Consider the following 17,625-nt stretch of genomic DNA (forward strand, 5'->3'; position numbering starts at 1 on the left):
GACAACAGATGACCAAGAGGTTCAATTAGACCGGCAGAAATTTTTTTAAGAATAATAGTTGGTACAGTATCTGGGCCTGCCGAGATTGAAGCATTTTACCAATCGCCAGTTGTACCATATTATTGCAGATATCGATAGAGTTCAAAGACTGGTATGATTGAGGTACATTAAGTGCCGCGCATGAAAAATGGGCCGGTGTTAGTTTCTCGTTGGAGAAAACACTTGCAAACTTTTCAGAAATCTCCTGTGAACTAGAGCTCGTACGCCCTCCATAGCCCATCGTTGAAGGCAACCCGGGTTCTTTTCTTTGCTCGTTTACAATTAGAAATTTACACTGAACGCTTAAGTTGCCAACATGAATCCAGGAACCGGAGAAGTTAAGAATCAGATAAGACTACTACCTCCTGCGACTTTTGACTACTCTGGCTTTTATATTCTAAGGTAATATGTGACCAAGACTCTAAATGTCCGGAGAGTCAAAAGTTCTTGCATTTAGTACAATCCATGACCCGCGCTACAAAGAAGCGAACACGAACCATGTCGAAGAGAACGAATTTTGCCAAAGCAGATCCCGGCGAAAATAGACCGATACGAGTCTGAATCAACCAAGATTTCTTTCCCGTCCTGCACAACTGATCGTGAATCCGACCACTTGCAATCGAAAATTTTTTACTGACTGCAGCAGGGGGTCTTTGAAACTACCAACCCCGTGCCCCAGATTCAACTAGAAATCGGCTACAACTCCATCTATCTCTACTATGTGGGCGGGTATGTAGACACGGATCTCTGTCGTACGAGTCTTGTCTCCAACAATGTCATTTGCTTGCTTTAGATCGGAAACCCTATCCCTGAGTTTCATTGGACGATCTTTCGAAATTTTGGTCTCAGGCAAATATAATTCCGTCAGGCTATAAAAAGATCACATACGGTCTAGCCGAGTTGAACGGGTAGGACTTCAAACGCGAGATCAGAGTATTTGATAACGAACCTTGTTCGACATCCAGTTCACCATCCCGTGGGTCTTTCTCAACAGAGGCCATTTATGCTCGGGCCCGGCACAAAATAAGAACGTTAAAAATACTATTTACCGTCTTACTTTGTGTCTGGCGATTAGGGAGACAAGAATTAGGTGAAAAATAAATAAATATCTAAAATACAAATGAAGTAATAGTAAGTAAAATGTGAACACTTATACTTATTCGGTGGACGGCTGGATGATGATATTGTCGCCGGCGACTGAACACTGAAACAACTAGCACAAAGAAAACTTCACAAATGCTTCTTTCTTTTGTACGCCCAAATAATCTACAAAGAACCTTGAGCAGCAAAAATTAACACGTTTATGTTTCACTCGCACAAAACAATTCACTACAACTTTGACTAGGCACACACCCGGGAACACGACACTTTACTCGATACACGTCCGAACCATCCGGACGTCACAATACGAATGTGTTGTTTGTTCGCAGAGATCGCAGCTCGAGAAATATCTAGAATTACGGATGAAATTCAGAACAAATTTGCACGTTCGCTTGATTTAGCACGAATGTGGTCACTTGTTTAGAACTGGGAGCAAAATATAAAGCTGCATCTGTTCTGACGCATGGACAGTAGAGTGGGACATGGTTATATGAAAAAAATAAAATTTCGCTCCGAGTAACTTTTTGGGTCCCATTTAGCTCCCAGAACAACTCTGCAAATTTTTAGTTTGATCGGTGAAACTATATTTTTGCGCCCACTGTTTAAAGTTTACATGGGATTTCGTATGGGGAAAACGTCTTTTGCAAATTAATTCTTCCAAGAGTCATCCGTTACCTCCTAAAAATAAATAGATGTATGATTTTTATAGGAAATTTGTCAAGGAAACAAAGTCGAGAAGACCACGAAACGATCTGATGCTTGTGGAAAAAGTTATTAAGCAAAAACCGATTGATGCCTTGAAGATTAATGAAAATTTTACTTTTCATAGCATCACTGCTGCTGACGGTCGAATTATATACAAAATCTTTAATTTTCTCTTATTATGTACAAAAGAAGACTCAATTTATCCCTGAAAACTCTTGCGAAGTGACCAGACAGTATAGAAAAATGATTTGGAGAGATTAAGAGAAGATCAAAACAAAATTGCATATAATTGGACAACCAACAACAGTGGTGCTAGAAACAATGAATATTTTATCCATCGTCAGAGCATCAATTGGTTTCAGCTTAATAACTTTTTTCTCAAGCGTCAGATCGTTTCGTAGTTTTCGAGACTTTGTTTCTGTGTTAAATTTCCTACAAAAGCCACATAACGGTTTATTTTTAAGAAGCAATGGGCGACTCCTGGAAGAATTATTTTGTGAAAGTTAATTTTTCCATATAAAATCCCATGTAAACTTTAAATAGTGGGCGCAAAAATATAGTTTCAGGGATCAAGCTAAGAATTTGCACAGATGTTCTAGGACCCAAATGGTACCCAAAAAGTTGCTCGGAGGTGGAATCTATTTTTTGTCCCACCCTAATGGACAGCATAGCTCGTTTCCTTAAATATTTTACCATGTATACAGTTGACGTTATTATTGAAGACGGCTGCGCCACACGTCCCCAACTGCGTATCCCTTGCCAAATCATAACGTTTTTCGACAGATTTACAGTGATAACAAATTTATATCTTACCTGTGAAGTCAAGCTCAATGTATTTTATATTTTGTCACTGCACGGCTTGTAACATTGTTTGGCGAAGGCTCTCGCCACAGTTTAACATCCTGGACAGATTACAGATGGATGTATCAGGAGTGAATTCAACATTCTCCTCCACAGCTCTCAGTTCCTGTTTCCCGTACTTTTAAAAATTCATTGACGCTTTTCCACACTTATAGCACTTATATCACTTGAGTACACTGTACACCGTTGATCACGGTTAATTCAGTGTTCCAAGTTATCTAAAACTTGGAATCAGATCACTTTGTGTTTACAAAGTGTTTGTGCAGTTTTTATTTTCTTTTACAAGTTCCATTTAGTATCCATTTAATATTACACTACAACACGAAATTCTGTCTTGATGAAAATTACACCGTGGTAAACTATTTGCTTTGAGAGAATTTCAATTTCTGCCACTAATGGTGTGAAAATGGTGTGGGATGGATGGCCAGATTAACTTTGGAAAATCAGACCGGTTGCGAATAATTAGAGGACTGCATCACTAACCTGAAACGAGAAAAAGAAAGAGGAGCTATATAGGATGCTACGAGGATAAATTGGTTGCATAGATATTTCCGTTTAGTTAATTGAACTGTTTGCGAAAAAATGTGGAAGAATATGAGAATTATCGCGATTGAATTCATTTACCTAACGGAAGGCCCCCGACTCAACGATGCTTCTATAACAACCCCGCAATTGGATCAAAAAGTAGCTATTGGTCAAGGTTTTGCAACAGACAATAGAACCGTGAAAGCATTTTTTTAAATCAAAGGCGCTTAAAAGTACCATTTTGAGTTTTCAAGCAATTTAAGTGTCCAAATTTAGGGATTTCCAAGATAAAAAAATGAAAGCAGCATCAATCCCAAAAATCAAGTCATCCGATATCTCCTATCTGCCACCAAAAGTCTACCATTGTTCGACTCCAGCCACTTTACGTCCCTTAGCCAAAACAATTCTGTTCTAAAACGCACAAGCTGTTGGATCGAACTCCACTCGCCAAGATTCGCATCTTTGCCGCAACAACGCAATCTCGGGGAATGTGCCAGAGGGATGTAAATAACCGACACCTGCTGCAATCGCCGCCGGTAACCAACCGGCGGGAAATCGCGCTCCAGCTCCAGATATCTGTCCGCACACAGTAGCATTAAACAGAAGCTCCCTACTCTTCCTCCACATCCATCCAACGAGTGGCGGCGACGTGATTTTCTAACCTTCGCCGCCTACTAGAATCCCATGGCGGAATTTAATCCATCCACCACTAGCTGACTAACTGACTGACTGACTGCCTGACTGGCTGGTTGGCTGTGGCGGCAGAGTTTAGAAACTCATGACCATGGCGTAGGTACTATTGCTATATACATATTAGGCCAACCTGACCAGTTGTTGCTTCAATAACAAACCCAGGCCCTGGGATGGAGAGCTGCCACCGTGCTACCAGCTGTGGCAAAGCGGTTATTATTTTGTGCAAATTGATCGCTGATTTTTCTTTCCATCCAATTTCGAAATCCGTTGGCACAGTGTTGTACGGAAGGTGGGGACATTTATCAATGTACTTTTTTACGTTCAAACAGGAATATGTTAAGGAGGAAAGAAAAACACGTGACGCCTTCCAACATTCTGATTGATTAATGAACCCAATATTGAAATATAGAATACTCACAAATCTGACCACCTTTGTTTTCCCGCACCGTGCCTGCATGGTGCGTTAAACTTAAGGGTAAATTTTTCAATGAACTTCTTACTCCTAGAGGAGCGAACCATTCTTGCTGCTTTGCTGGCGCTAAGTGCACCCGTGCGGCCAACACAAATCGAACCATCCCAATCACAGCCCCGAAAGGAGAACAAAACCAGGAACAACCGTTGCTGGTGCAAAAGTTTTCAACGACGCTATGAAGACCCCGTTCGGCTGTCGTCTCCCTTTCACACACGTCCGGTTCAACGGGGGGGGGGAGGATAGGAAGATAGAAAAGCATTATGCTTCGACTGTTATTATCGTCATTATCGAAATGATTATTGCAGTTTGTTCGGAAAAGAAACAGTAGTTGGGTTCGGTTGGAACAGTGAAAAGTTTTGCGGTCACTGAATTGTACACCGGTGACCAAGACGGATACGGGTGAAGGTGCTCTCATCACGGAAATAAACTAACCCATAAGAATCAGCCTACGAGTACTAATCTATTGTGCCGAATACTGAACAGGAAATAAAAAAACTGCCAATATTCAAACACGTTTGAACTCACCAAAACAAAAGCACACTCGTAAACCGATTATCACCGCTCAATAAAACATCATCACCACCAAACGGTTATTGTTGCTCGTGGGGTTATTCAAACTTTGAGGATTGAAGAGTGAGGGGACTGCACACTGCAAGCCACATTGGGAAAATTGAGCCACCGAAAATGCACCACCTAACCACCACGCACCATTGTCAGAGACGATAAAACTCGATGAGGCGGACAACCGATGAGCGCGGGAATCGGATCGGTTTTGCCATCATCGAACTATCGAACCATCATTTTGGACATCGAGGCGCGGAGCTGGTACGGTGAGGTGATTCGGATAATAAAATTAAACTTTCGGGATTTATCCCGGGTAACAACTTTCGGTGGTGGGTGGAAGTGCTGGGCTTTCGTCAGAAGCAATTAAAAAAGTAAACAGAGTTTAAACTATCACAAACTTTGTTTGTTTGGGGAGGGAAACAGGCTCAAGATCATTGACTGTATCATGTAAGACAGCGGAATACATTGTTGAAGTTAGAGACGCTTTTTTGTACTAAATGCATAAGTATGAATTAGAACGAATCCACCCCAATTCATCGTGCATTACTATATATAAAATGCGCCTTTCAAACTCAAACGACGTAGGTTACATATAAGCACCAAATTGCATTTTGCCAACTTTCTATTATAACAATCTTCGTCGTTATTCATAGGATACTGGCAGAAACACACGCTGTTGAAACTGGATAATCAGGTTTGAACCCAAAATCACAGAATAAAATCATGCAAAATATGACTCTAATATCTAATGACTTATTTTTTTTTTATTTATTTATTAACAGATTAAGGCCGAAGTGGCCTGTGCCGTATACAAAAGATTCCTCCATTCCACTCGGTCCATGGCCGCGCGTCGCCAGCCACGCAGTCTGCGAAGGGTCCATAAATCGTCTTCCACCTGGTCGATCCATCGTGCTCGCTGCGCGCCACGTCTTCTTGTACCGGTTGGATTGCAATTGAGAACCGTTTTCACCGGGCTATTGTCCGACATTCTGGCTACGTGCCCGGCCCACCGTAGTCGTCCGATTTTCGCGGTATGACAGATGGGCGGCTCCCCCAACAGCTGATGCAACTCATGGTTCATTCGCCGTCTCCATGTGCCGTCTTCCATCTGCACTCCACCGTAGATGGTACCCAGCACTTTCCGTTCGAAGACACCAAGTGCGCGTTGGTCCTCCACGAGCATGGTCCAGGTCTCGTGCCCGTAGAGAACTACCGGTCTAATCAGCGTCTTGTAGATGGTCAACTTCGTACGACGGCGAACTCTGTTCGACCGAAGTGTCTTGCGGAGGCCAAGGTATGCACGATTTCCTGCCACGATGCGTCTACGAATCTCTCTGCTGGTATCATTGTCGGCGGTCACCAATGAGCCCAAGTACACGAACTCTTCAACCACCTCGATTTCGTCGCCACCGATGCAAACTCGAAGCGGGCGGTTCTCATTTTCTTCTCGTGAACCTCTTCCTATCATGTACTTTGCCTTCGACGTGTTGATGGCAAGTCCGACGCGCTTGGCTTCTCTTTTCAGTCTGATGTAGGCTTCCTCCATCTTCTCAAAGTTTCGTGCAATAATATCAACGTCATCGGCGAAGCCAAGTAGCTGAACGGACTTTGTGAAAATCGTACCACTCGTGTCGATCCCTGCTCTTCTTATTACACCTTCCAGCGCGATGTTGAATAACAGACACGAGAGACCATCACCTTGCCGTAACCCTCTGCGTGATTCGAAGGGACTCGAGAGCGTCCCTGAGACACGTACTACGCACATCACCCGATCCATCGTCGCCTTCACTAATCGCGTCAGTTTGTCCGGGAATCCGTACTCGTGCATAATCTGCCATAGCTGGTCTCGATCGATAGTGTCGTATGCGGCTTTGAAGTCGATGAACAAATGATGTGTGGGCACATTGTACTCGCGGCATTTCTGCAGTACTTGACGAAGAGCGAACACCTGGTCCGTGGTAGATCGTTCGCTCATGAAACCCGCCTGGTACTGCCCCACGAACTCTCTTGCAATTGGTGATAGTCGACGGCATAGTATTTGGGAGAGTACCTTGTAGGCGGCGTTCAGCAGGGTGATTGCTCGGTAATTACAGCAATCCAGCTTGTCGCCCTTTTTGTAGATAGGACACACGACACCTTCCATCCACTCCTCCGGTAAAATCCCCTCCTCCCAAATCTTGGTAATCACCCAGTGCAGCGCTTTAGCCAGTGGCTCGCCACCGTGTTTTAGTAGCTCGCTTGGTATTTGGTCAACCCCAGCGGCTTTATTATTTTTGAGCCGGCTAATCTCCTCCTGGATTTCTTGGAGATCCGGAGTCGGTAGTGTAATGTCTTCCGCGCGTGCTCCCAGGTGCGTTACCGTGCCATCCTCGTCGTCTGCTGCATCGCCGTTCAGGTGTTCTTCGTAGTGCTGCCGCCACCTCTGGATCACCTCACACTGGTCCGTGAGAAGATTCCCGTTTGTATCTCTGCACATGTCGGCCTGTGGTACGTAGCCCCTGCGCAAGCGGTTCAACTTCTCGTAGAATTTCCGTGTGTCTTTAGCGCGGTACAGCTGCTCCATCGCTTCGCGATCTCGGTCTTCCTGCTGGCGCTTTTTGGTCCGGAAAACCGAGTTCTGCCTGTTCCGTGCCTGTTTATATCGCACCTCGTTCGCCCTCGTGCGGTGTTGCAGCATTCTCGCCCATGCTGCATTCTTCTCTTCGACTAACTGCTCGCATTCGCCGTCGTACCAGTCGCTTCTTCGGTCCGGGCCCACCGTACCTAGTGCAGTGGCTGCGGTGCTACCTATGGCGGATCGGATATCGCTCCAGCCATCTTCAAGGGCAACTGCGCCTAGCTGCTCTTCCGTTGGTAGTGCCACTTCCAACTGCTGCGCGTATTCTTGAGCCACTCTGCCATCTTATAGCCGCTCGATGTTTAGCCGCGGCGTTCGGCTTCGACGAGAGCTATGCACTGTCGAAAGTTTTGAGCGCAAGCATACTGCAACCAGGTGGTGGTCCGAATCTATATTCGCACTGCGATAAGTGCGGACGTTTGTGATGTCCGAGAAGAATCTACCGTCGATTTGAACGTGGTCGATTTGATTTTTTGTTACTTGGTCCGGTGATCTCCAGGTGACTTTGTGGATATCTTTGCGAGGGAAGAAGGTGCTTCGGACTACCATTCCACGGGAGGCTGCGAAGTTCACACATCGTTGGCCGTTGTCATTTGATACGGAATGCAGGCTGTTAGGCCCGATCACCGGTCTGTACATTGCCTCCCTTCCTACCTGTGCGTTCATGTCGCCGATGACAATTTTCACGTCTCGCAGAAGGCAACCGTCGTATGTCTGCTCCAGCTGCATGTAGAACGCTTCTTTCTCGTCGTCGGGTCTCCCTTCGTGTGGGCAGTGCACGTTGATGATGCTGTAGTTGAAGAAACGGCCTTTGATCCTCAACTTGCACATCCTTGCGTTGATCGGCTGTCACCCGATCACACGTTGGCGCATCTTGCCCAGCACTATGAAGCCGGTTCCCAGCTCGTTGGTTGTACCACAGCTCTGGTAGAAGGTAGCCGCTCGATGCCCGCTTTTCCACACCTTCTGTCCCGTCCAGCAAAGTTCCTGCAGCGCCACGATATCGAAGTTGCGGAGTTGTAGCTCGTCGTAGATTATCCTGTCACATCCTGCGAAGCCGAGCGATCTGCAGTTCCATGTTCCGAGTTTCCAATCGTGATCCTTTATTCGTCGCCTGGGTCGTTGCCGATTGTTCTGGGTCGTATTCTCTTCTGTATTGTTCGTTATGTGGGTTTTTTAAGGGGCGGCTTATAGGGCCTACGCCAACCACCTGTCTCGCCGGTGGGCCATCGTGCCAGGACTGCTTAAGGTCCCACCTGGGCAACAGGACAGGTTTACACCTTCCGAAGAAGGGTAACCCCCCCTTCTCTGCCAGCATACGACCAAAGTTCCCACCGGGGTTGGTTACCCGATCTTCACTAAGGTTACTCGTATCCCAGTCGACGCCACGAGGAGGCCAGGGCTAGGAGTTACTGGGCAGGAAGCTAAGGACCGCAAGTGGGGTCTATTTTATGCCTTCAGGTACAAGAGGCTTACGCACTGCCCAGTCATTGTCGACCATATCTAATGACTTGTGCGAGCACAATTGCTGGGACACATGACGAGCTCAGTATGAGCGACCACTCTACCATAAGCTCAATGATTTCGACCACATGCTTATTAATAGGGTATGAATGAAAATGACCCCTTTAATATTTCGAAAAGATCATTCGTTAGAAAAATTGGAACCATCCAGAGGTACCTTAAAATGATCAGATAAAACCTGAAGTCATTTTTCATCGTTAATTTTTTTTTCAGTAGTATGTTAAATCTCGCTTTTTAATCGAAAATGTGAAATTAGAATGCAAAAACATTAAAAAATTAAAAATTAGAAAAACTCAATAAAAAATTTAATAATAAATATTTCAAAAACCAAAAAAAATTAAGACATTGAAATACTAGAAAAATAAAACAAATGATAAGAAATCCAAATATTAAACACATCAACTACTGTTATTTATATTTTATATCTACTGTTACATATAAAATATGAAGAAATCAAAACAATATAGAATTGAAAAAGTTAAGAATCAAGACATAACAAAATAGAAAATTAGGAACATCAGGAAATTAAAAATGTACAAAGTATGAAAATCAAAAAATTAAATAAACTTTGGAAATAACAAAAAAAGGAAAGAGTGAGAACAAACCGTAGTTGGAAAATCAGTAGCCATCTACGGTCATCTGGGTTCGGTTCCCATCTACAGTTCATAGTGTTAGAATCTTTCTATCACGAAGTGAATGGTGAAAGGTTGAAATATCTACAGTCGAAACAAAAGAAAAGTAAGACAACAAATTCAAAAATTGAAAGATTATAGAAGCTGAAGAGTATTGAAATAAAAGAATCAACCGACATCAAAAAATTATCAAACGATTTTAAAAATTAAATGATTACAAGGTTGGTTCTCGGAAGAGCTCCCAGTCAGAATAACTCACTACCACTGCAGACGAGACGGGAAATGTCACCTACTAAAACGCTGCTTAAGGTCAACTGCAACGGGCCGTAATGCTGATATATTGATATGGCGTATGGTTCAGATGTGGGTGCATGAAAACATTACGATCGCGTGGGGACGAGCGTTTGTATGTTCGCCCTGCCCCCTTGTTGTCTAGTGTATGAGTTTTTTCAGTTTTTGAGAATGACCCAGCTGAAGCTATGGTCCTAGGTCGCTTCCGGACAATACCGATACATGCATGCGAGGAAACAGGAGTTGGTATAATCGCACTTGAGACCACATTCGATTTCACTTGACTTAATCACTGATGCGTGTGGATGTATGCGAGATGACAGTCGTATGTGTGCGCAGATATGTGACTAGATTTGTCTTATCGTGAATTGCACAAACGTTTCTATGTTAACGTGTTTGATCGCATGACCGTTTTTATGTGGCTAAAGCTAATTTGCGGAATTCGTTAATATACCCGTGTTGCCGCTTACATGTTCGCGTGCGCTGCTGAATGTTTGCACCAGCCGTCATTCTGATGATTGCGTCTCAGATGAACGAACAAAGTGAGCTCCATCATCTCACTGGGTTATACAACTATGGTACCCTAAGACATGTTGTCTTTTATATATATATATATATATATATATATATATATATATATATATATATATATATATATATATATATATATATATATATATATATATATATATATATATATATATATATATATATATATATATATATATATATATATATATATATATATATATATATATATATATATATATATATATATATATATATATATATATATATATATATATAAGTTGAAAGGGGGACTTTGAGATTTCAAAAATGAGCGTTTTTTGCAATGCCCTAGTTGGTGCATGAGGCTGTTTTTATACATTCGAAAGCGCTACTACATTGACTTAAGGGGGTCCCCACATCAGTCAGCTTCAAAAAAGTTCATTTTAATTCAATCGTTAGAATAGTAACCTTGCAAAGTTTCAGAGTGTGGCTGATTTTCAGCTCTTGCCTGTAAGTTTCTTTTAAAACGATTTTTTTTTTTGGAAAACTCCGATCAACCAATATATGTCACTTTTTTCGGTCGAAAAAAATTACAACGATCTTGTTTTGATGATTCCGAATCCTTTGAAACGTGCACTGACGATTATCAAATCAGTTGCATTGATTTCCCTTATTGTGCTGGATATTGATTTTGAGATACTGGATGCAGCTACTTCCTTAACAATTGCTACAAACTTTGTAGTTCAGGTAACAGCATTGTAGCTTGTCTGTTGGATTTGATTTCCGTAGATGAGCTTGCCGAAACGGTGTCTCCTCCCTCAGTCAACTCGTTTTATTTTCACAAAATATTCTTGTTCTCATGTTTCAAAGTTTGCTTCTTAAATCTTTGAAGCCCATTTTATGAATACCATGCTATCCAAAATTACTTGTACGCTTACAACCAAACTATTAAAGTTATGTATGCAAGTACTGCATTTTTATTAATATCTCATTTTACAATGTCATTACCGCCATCGAAAATCGAATACTTAATTAAAAAGATTACTTAAATATTCAAAATTTCATTGTTAAATCACCATTCAAAACTGGTCAAAAAAACCTTCAGAATGAGGAAGTATTTCATTTCTTTGTTTCAAATAAAAATTACGAACTCATACTTGCACGGACCTTGAGTTGTCTGTGGCGATTGCTGCGCGAGATTTTTTTATAAATCCGCTATTTTTATTCATTTTGACATTTAAAAAACTTTGTTTTGTTGAGTTAATATAAGGCAAAAAACACGGCAAATATAATGTTTCTTCATGTATGTAGGTATGCATGAATGATCACGTGTGTGACCGGCTTGTATTATCGTGAAAAACTCGAGCGTTTGTATGTTATTGTGGACGTTCTCTGGATCGCGTCAGCATTTGTATTGTATTTTTTGTATATTCCCGCAGTCTTTTATTTATCACCGAGAACGAAATAACGACAGAAGAAACATTACATTATTTACAAGTTTGAAGGACGTACGACTCCTCTACTACAGTATAATAAAGAATGTCATTAGATATTGTGTCACGCGCAGAGCGGCAAAAAACGATTGTTTTTAAAGAAAAGAAAAGCAGAATAATATAGCACATGAAAAAGAACATCAGTATTCCTAACACCTAACTAATAGCTGAACTGTAGCTTGGGCAGGTTCTCACCTGGAAAACCACAAAAAAGTCAATTCAGCTCTCCCGACCCCCTCGATGTACCACTATCGAGGCGCATTGCAACCAACATCTTAAAGCAACTTTCTGCTAGATGTCAATATGAAAAGCTACTATAATATTCGATAGAATATGGCTGGTTATTTTCCTAGTTTACACTTAAAATAGAGATTTACGAGTAAACTAGTATTAATTGTTGATAATTGATGCACTAAGATTATTCAAACTGGTACATGTAATATTGCTTCCAGATGTTTGCCGTCAATATACCGTCAATATAATCATCGTAGGGAAGAGATATTTTTCTAATCTAATAGACACAACATATTCAAGCATATAAATATCATTTTTCATATTTCATACTGGAAACTCCCTTTAAGAGAAATGTATAATAAATAATAAGAAAGTGTGTGTCTAGGGACTAGCTTAGATTTATATAAAAAACGCGTCAGTACTTTTTTTTATTTCGATTATAGAGGTTTTAACCTTAAGGTCATTCGCCTCTTCGGGTTAGAAAATTCTCTTATGAAAAATTTCTAACCCTATGTGCGGGGTTGGGACTCGAACCCAGGTGCGTTGCGTACAAGGCAATCGATTTACCAACTACGCTACGCCCACCCTGGCGTCAGTACTGTACCTAAAATAATATCTTTAAAAACTTAAATAATAGAGAATTACAACAGTAAACATCGAAACAGACTATTCGAATCACTAACTGTAAAAAATTAAGCGGGAAAAATAATTAAATAAAGAAAATAAAAAATTACATTTTTTTAATTGAATAGAATATTGAAAGGCTGAAAAAATATAGGGCTAAAAATTTTCAATCGCGAAATTGAAATATATAAAAAATAAATTGAAACATAACAGATTTTAAATTAAAAATGAATTACACAAAAAATGACATTAAAGGATTAAAAAAACCCAAATTGAGAAATACAAAAATAAAGGTATATAAAGTCGAGTGATAAAAACAATAGAATTGAAAAATGACAAAATTTAAACAATTAAAAAAATTTAAAATACTATTATTGAAAAAATCAAGAATTACAAAACAAAAAATTAAGAACAAAATCAATAAATTGAAAAATGTGAAACATAGAAAAAAATTGGAAAATGTAAAACTTCGAAATATGAAACAATTAAATTTAAAAAAAAATAAGACAAAAAAGTGAGAATAAAAAAAGGAAAAGCTTCAAGCTTTAATTAAAAAATCAAGATGCTATTGAAAAATTAAAAAAATCAATGAATTAACGAATAAAAAATTACGCGAAGAATAATTTAATTTGCCAAAACTTACAAAAGTACGGATGCAAAAAACAAATACAGAAGCCATTGTTTTTAAAAAACCAAAAATTAAAATAGTGTGGAAACTAAAACATTCAAATAAGTTTAAGAAACGTAAAACCACACTCGGAAATTTAAAAACATTTAAAATTTAAACTAATTATCAAAAAGAAACAATAAACAATAACTACTCCATTCAAAATTCTAATTCTAGAAACGTAAAATATAAAAAAGAGAAAAGCAAGTAAATTGGAAAATACGTTGAACATGATAAAATACAAAAAAATTAAAAAAGTAACAAATTGAATATTAAAAATTAATGGGAAGGATAAAATTAATAGATCAAAATCCAGATAAATTAAAAAATATAAATTAAACAGCATAAAAAAGTCCATCAAAAAATTTGAACTTTGAAACATTAGAATTATTCCAATAAAAAAATATTTCGTCATCATGAAAAAATTTCAAATGTTCACTCAAAAAGTGAAGAATAAAAATAAAAGTCAAAAGACAAGAATACAATTAAAATTCAATAACCAACGCAATAAAAAATTAAAGACAAAAGAAATTAATAAGTAAAACTTTGAAAAAGCAAAAGTTGGGAATGATTTAATTTCAAAATAACAAAATTGAAAATTACAAATATTAGAAATAAATGTAATCGAATATATCAAAATGCAAAAAAAATCCATTTAAATATTAAATGATTAATCAATAACTTAAACTTTAAAAATAAAGTATGTGAGGCTGATAGGCCAAAGGTCATTCGGCCGAATGGACATGATGCCGAATTAAATTTTTGGACCTCGTATGTTGGGGGAACTCGAGCTTCAGATTGTCCCGTCAAGCTTTCAGGACTAAATCCGCAAAATTTTCGTGGTTCGATTGGACCTTGGCCAGAAGAAAAAATATAATTTCTATGTTCTGTTAATTATCCTTCTTTTCAGCATGAGCAGTTATTTCGGTTTTACCCTGTGTGTGTGTGGAATTTCATGGCAACTTAGCTTCCTAATGTAAACTTTAATTAGGACCAGGACTGTGTCTGTGTTATTTGATACAGTGAAGACCCGATTTTATCAGACCGCGAATTTGTCTTCCTCTAAATTAAAAAAAAATATTATTTGTTAATAATTGGTGCAATAAGTTTATTCAGACTGATACAGGTAATATTGCTTAAAGATATTTATAACACCGTCAATCCAATAAGTTTAGGGGGGATATTTTTCTAATTCTTACTATTTAGTATTGATTTTCCTAAATGGATTTTTCTAACACGAAAAAATAGGCGAATGACCCAACGGTTAAAGCCTCTACACTTGAAAAAAATAAAAAGGTTGAAAAATACAATATTTTAAAAATTCGGAATCATGCAAAATCAAGGGATTAAAAAAGGAAACAAATTGAAACTAAAAAACCAAAAATTTAACATTGTAGAAAAATTTTAATATAAACCATTTAAAATTTAAGATAATTTAAAAGCTGTATAATTAAAAAAAATAAGTTACAAAATAGCGAAATAATAATATAAACATTTCAAAAATAAGCAACGAAATAAATAAAAATAAAAAAATTAATACATAAAATTAAGAAAATAAAAAATAGCAACGAAATAAATAGCTTTGACGTTCAAAAATCTAAATGTGATCGAACAATTTAAAAAAAATGGTCGATTAGAAAATTAAACATTGAAGAATCATTTTCCTACGCTCAAAAAATAGAAAAACAGAAAACAAATTCAGAAACTACACAATAAAAAATCCAAATAATTTAAAAATGGCAATCAAAATGGTGTAAGAAGTAAACAATTCACAGAAGTTTAAAAACGAAAAACTTTGAAAATTATGAAACTGAAACAATAAACAGAAAATAGATAAAAAACTAGAAAAAATTCTAAAAGCGGGATATAAAAGACAAATTGAATAAGAACACATAAAAAATGATAAAAAAAAATTAAAGTGCAAAGCTAGCAAATTTAAAATTACAAAAAAATGAAAAGGTAAAAATTGAGATCAAAAACTAAATGAATTAAAAAATATCGATTAAATGTAGTAAAAATGCAAGCTCGAAAATTTAAAATTTCAAGTTTCAAATTCGGGTAAATAAAATATTAATTGAAAAAAATATGAAAAATAAAAAAATAGATAATGACTAAATTAGAATCGTTTCTTTTAAATAACTCAATTTGATAATCACGGAAAAATTGAAAAAAAAAATTGCATTTGAAAAGGTAAGGTAAAAAAATATATTTAAAAATTGATTTTTAAAATTAAAAATCCAGAAACAAAAAAAAAATAGAAAAAAATAAAAACCAAATAACCAAAAAATTAAAAAGCAAAATTTTGGAATTGACAACACATGAATTTGAAAATTAGGAAATTGAAATAGAATGGCAAATATTTAAAAAAGAATATAATTAAAAACCATTCAAAAGGATTGAAAAATTTATAAACTACCACTTAAAAATTAAACGATTTAACAATAAATTAAAACATTAAAAACAAGGGGCCGACCATTAGGCCGCAAGATCGTTCAGTCGAACGGATAGTGGATCGAAGGCCATCATGGCGAATTAAATGTTAGGCCGAATACCTGCCGAATACAGCGGGAAAAGAAGAGCTCAAGCTTGTCCTGACGAGCTGCCAGGACCGATCGGTTAGAGACAAATTTTGGTGGTTCGATCAGACCTCCGATTGTTTTATGGCCTGTAGAATAAATATTATTCCAATTTCTTGTTATCCTTCTTCTCAACATGATCAGCTCTTTCCATTTCACACTGTGTGAAATTTCATGGCAAAATATTAGGAATCTATCAGTGTGTGTTATTGTTTAAACATCTCCCACTGTATCCTAGATTCCTATTATCCCTAGATGTTCACAATTTTTATCGAAAATTCTAGTAAAAGTGTCATGTTTCTGCATTGAAAGTTGACCGAGAAAAACGAGATAAAGAAAAAAAGACCAAGAAAATCGCATTGTGCAAAAACTTTTTTTTTTGTTAGGGGAAACTTGTGGTCGAGTGTAAACTTAGAAAACTGATAAGATAACTGAAAATAGCAAAAAAAATAATTTAACAATAGAAATTTTAAAATTGAAGTTTAATGATATGAAAAATTGAATAATTAAATCATGGAAGTACTGAACTATTAAAAAATTAAAAAAATTAAGAAATTAGAAAATATGCCTAATATAAACGTTTAAAAATTAAAAGTGAGGTTAGGGCTGTTTCTTAACCCGTATCGGCACGATTGTAAGCTTCCAAAAATTCAACGAACCCAAAGTTTCAATAGAATGAACAATCCAAAAATCCGTGAACCTGTTGGAACAAAATATTCAGGAAACACAACCCGCAATTCTCTGCGATTCCAGACAGAAGCATTATTGGCGACTACATTTCAACCAAAACTTTGGCGGCGAACTGTCGAACGCCGTGACAGCGCCTGTCAACTATGCGAATACCAACAAAATGCATCCCTCGAAATGACACACCCTGAATCAAAAAAAAAATAGATTAAACTTTTTCCCCTCCATTATACTTCACTCAGTTCGCCTAGAAGGAAAACCGGCATGTCCTTCGGACACTATTGTGAAACGGCGGAAGAGAAATCCGTGGCGCAAAAAAAAAAATAGGTACGGTAACCGAACAAAAGAGAGTGGAGTTGCTCCCGGTTCGACGCTGAATTAATCCTGGAGGTTAGATTCAATTTGTTTTAACGACATTTTTTTCTCGTCTCCTCTCGGACCGGACTGGGTCCCACCTCCCCCCCACCCCACATTTTTTTTTGTCTGGGTGTGCGCAATGTGTTTTATTTAATTTTGCCACTGTCTAATGGACCCCTGCCTCCTTCTTGCTCATCCCCATTTTCGCTGGTCAATATTATTGCGAGTCGGATGTAATTTGCGCGCGCCCGACAGGGCAAGGGACCACCATTCCAATATGTATTCCCGGGGAGACGGGACGCACGGCGAAACTGGACGAAGTCTTACCCCATTTGTACTCTTCAGTTTGGTCATTTGCTTATCTCCCCGATTTTTACCACATCCCCGCGGGGAGTTCGTGGGTTGGAGGGAGGAGGGGGCTGGCTAGTGTCCAGTATCTATAGTCTGGGATGT

General features: G+C 38.4%; 2 protein-coding genes across 3 annotated transcripts in view; one reads left to right on the forward strand and one right to left on the reverse strand.

Annotated features, from left to right (window-relative positions):
* LOC131676869 (mushroom body large-type Kenyon cell-specific protein 1) overlaps window positions 1-17,625 on the forward strand; it is a 398,326-nt gene that overhangs the window by 39,826 nt on the left and 340,875 nt on the right. The window lies entirely within an intron of this gene.
* The window catches only part of LOC131693516 (uncharacterized), a 39,731-nt gene that overhangs the window by 16,883 nt on the left and 5,223 nt on the right, over window positions 1-17,625 (reverse strand). The gene's annotated exons all lie outside the window — the stretch shown is intronic.

The sequence above is a fragment of the Topomyia yanbarensis genome, chromosome 1 (assembly GCF_030247195.1).
Source record: "Topomyia yanbarensis strain Yona2022 chromosome 1, ASM3024719v1, whole genome shotgun sequence".
NCBI lineage: Eukaryota > Metazoa > Arthropoda > Insecta > Diptera > Culicidae > Topomyia > Topomyia yanbarensis.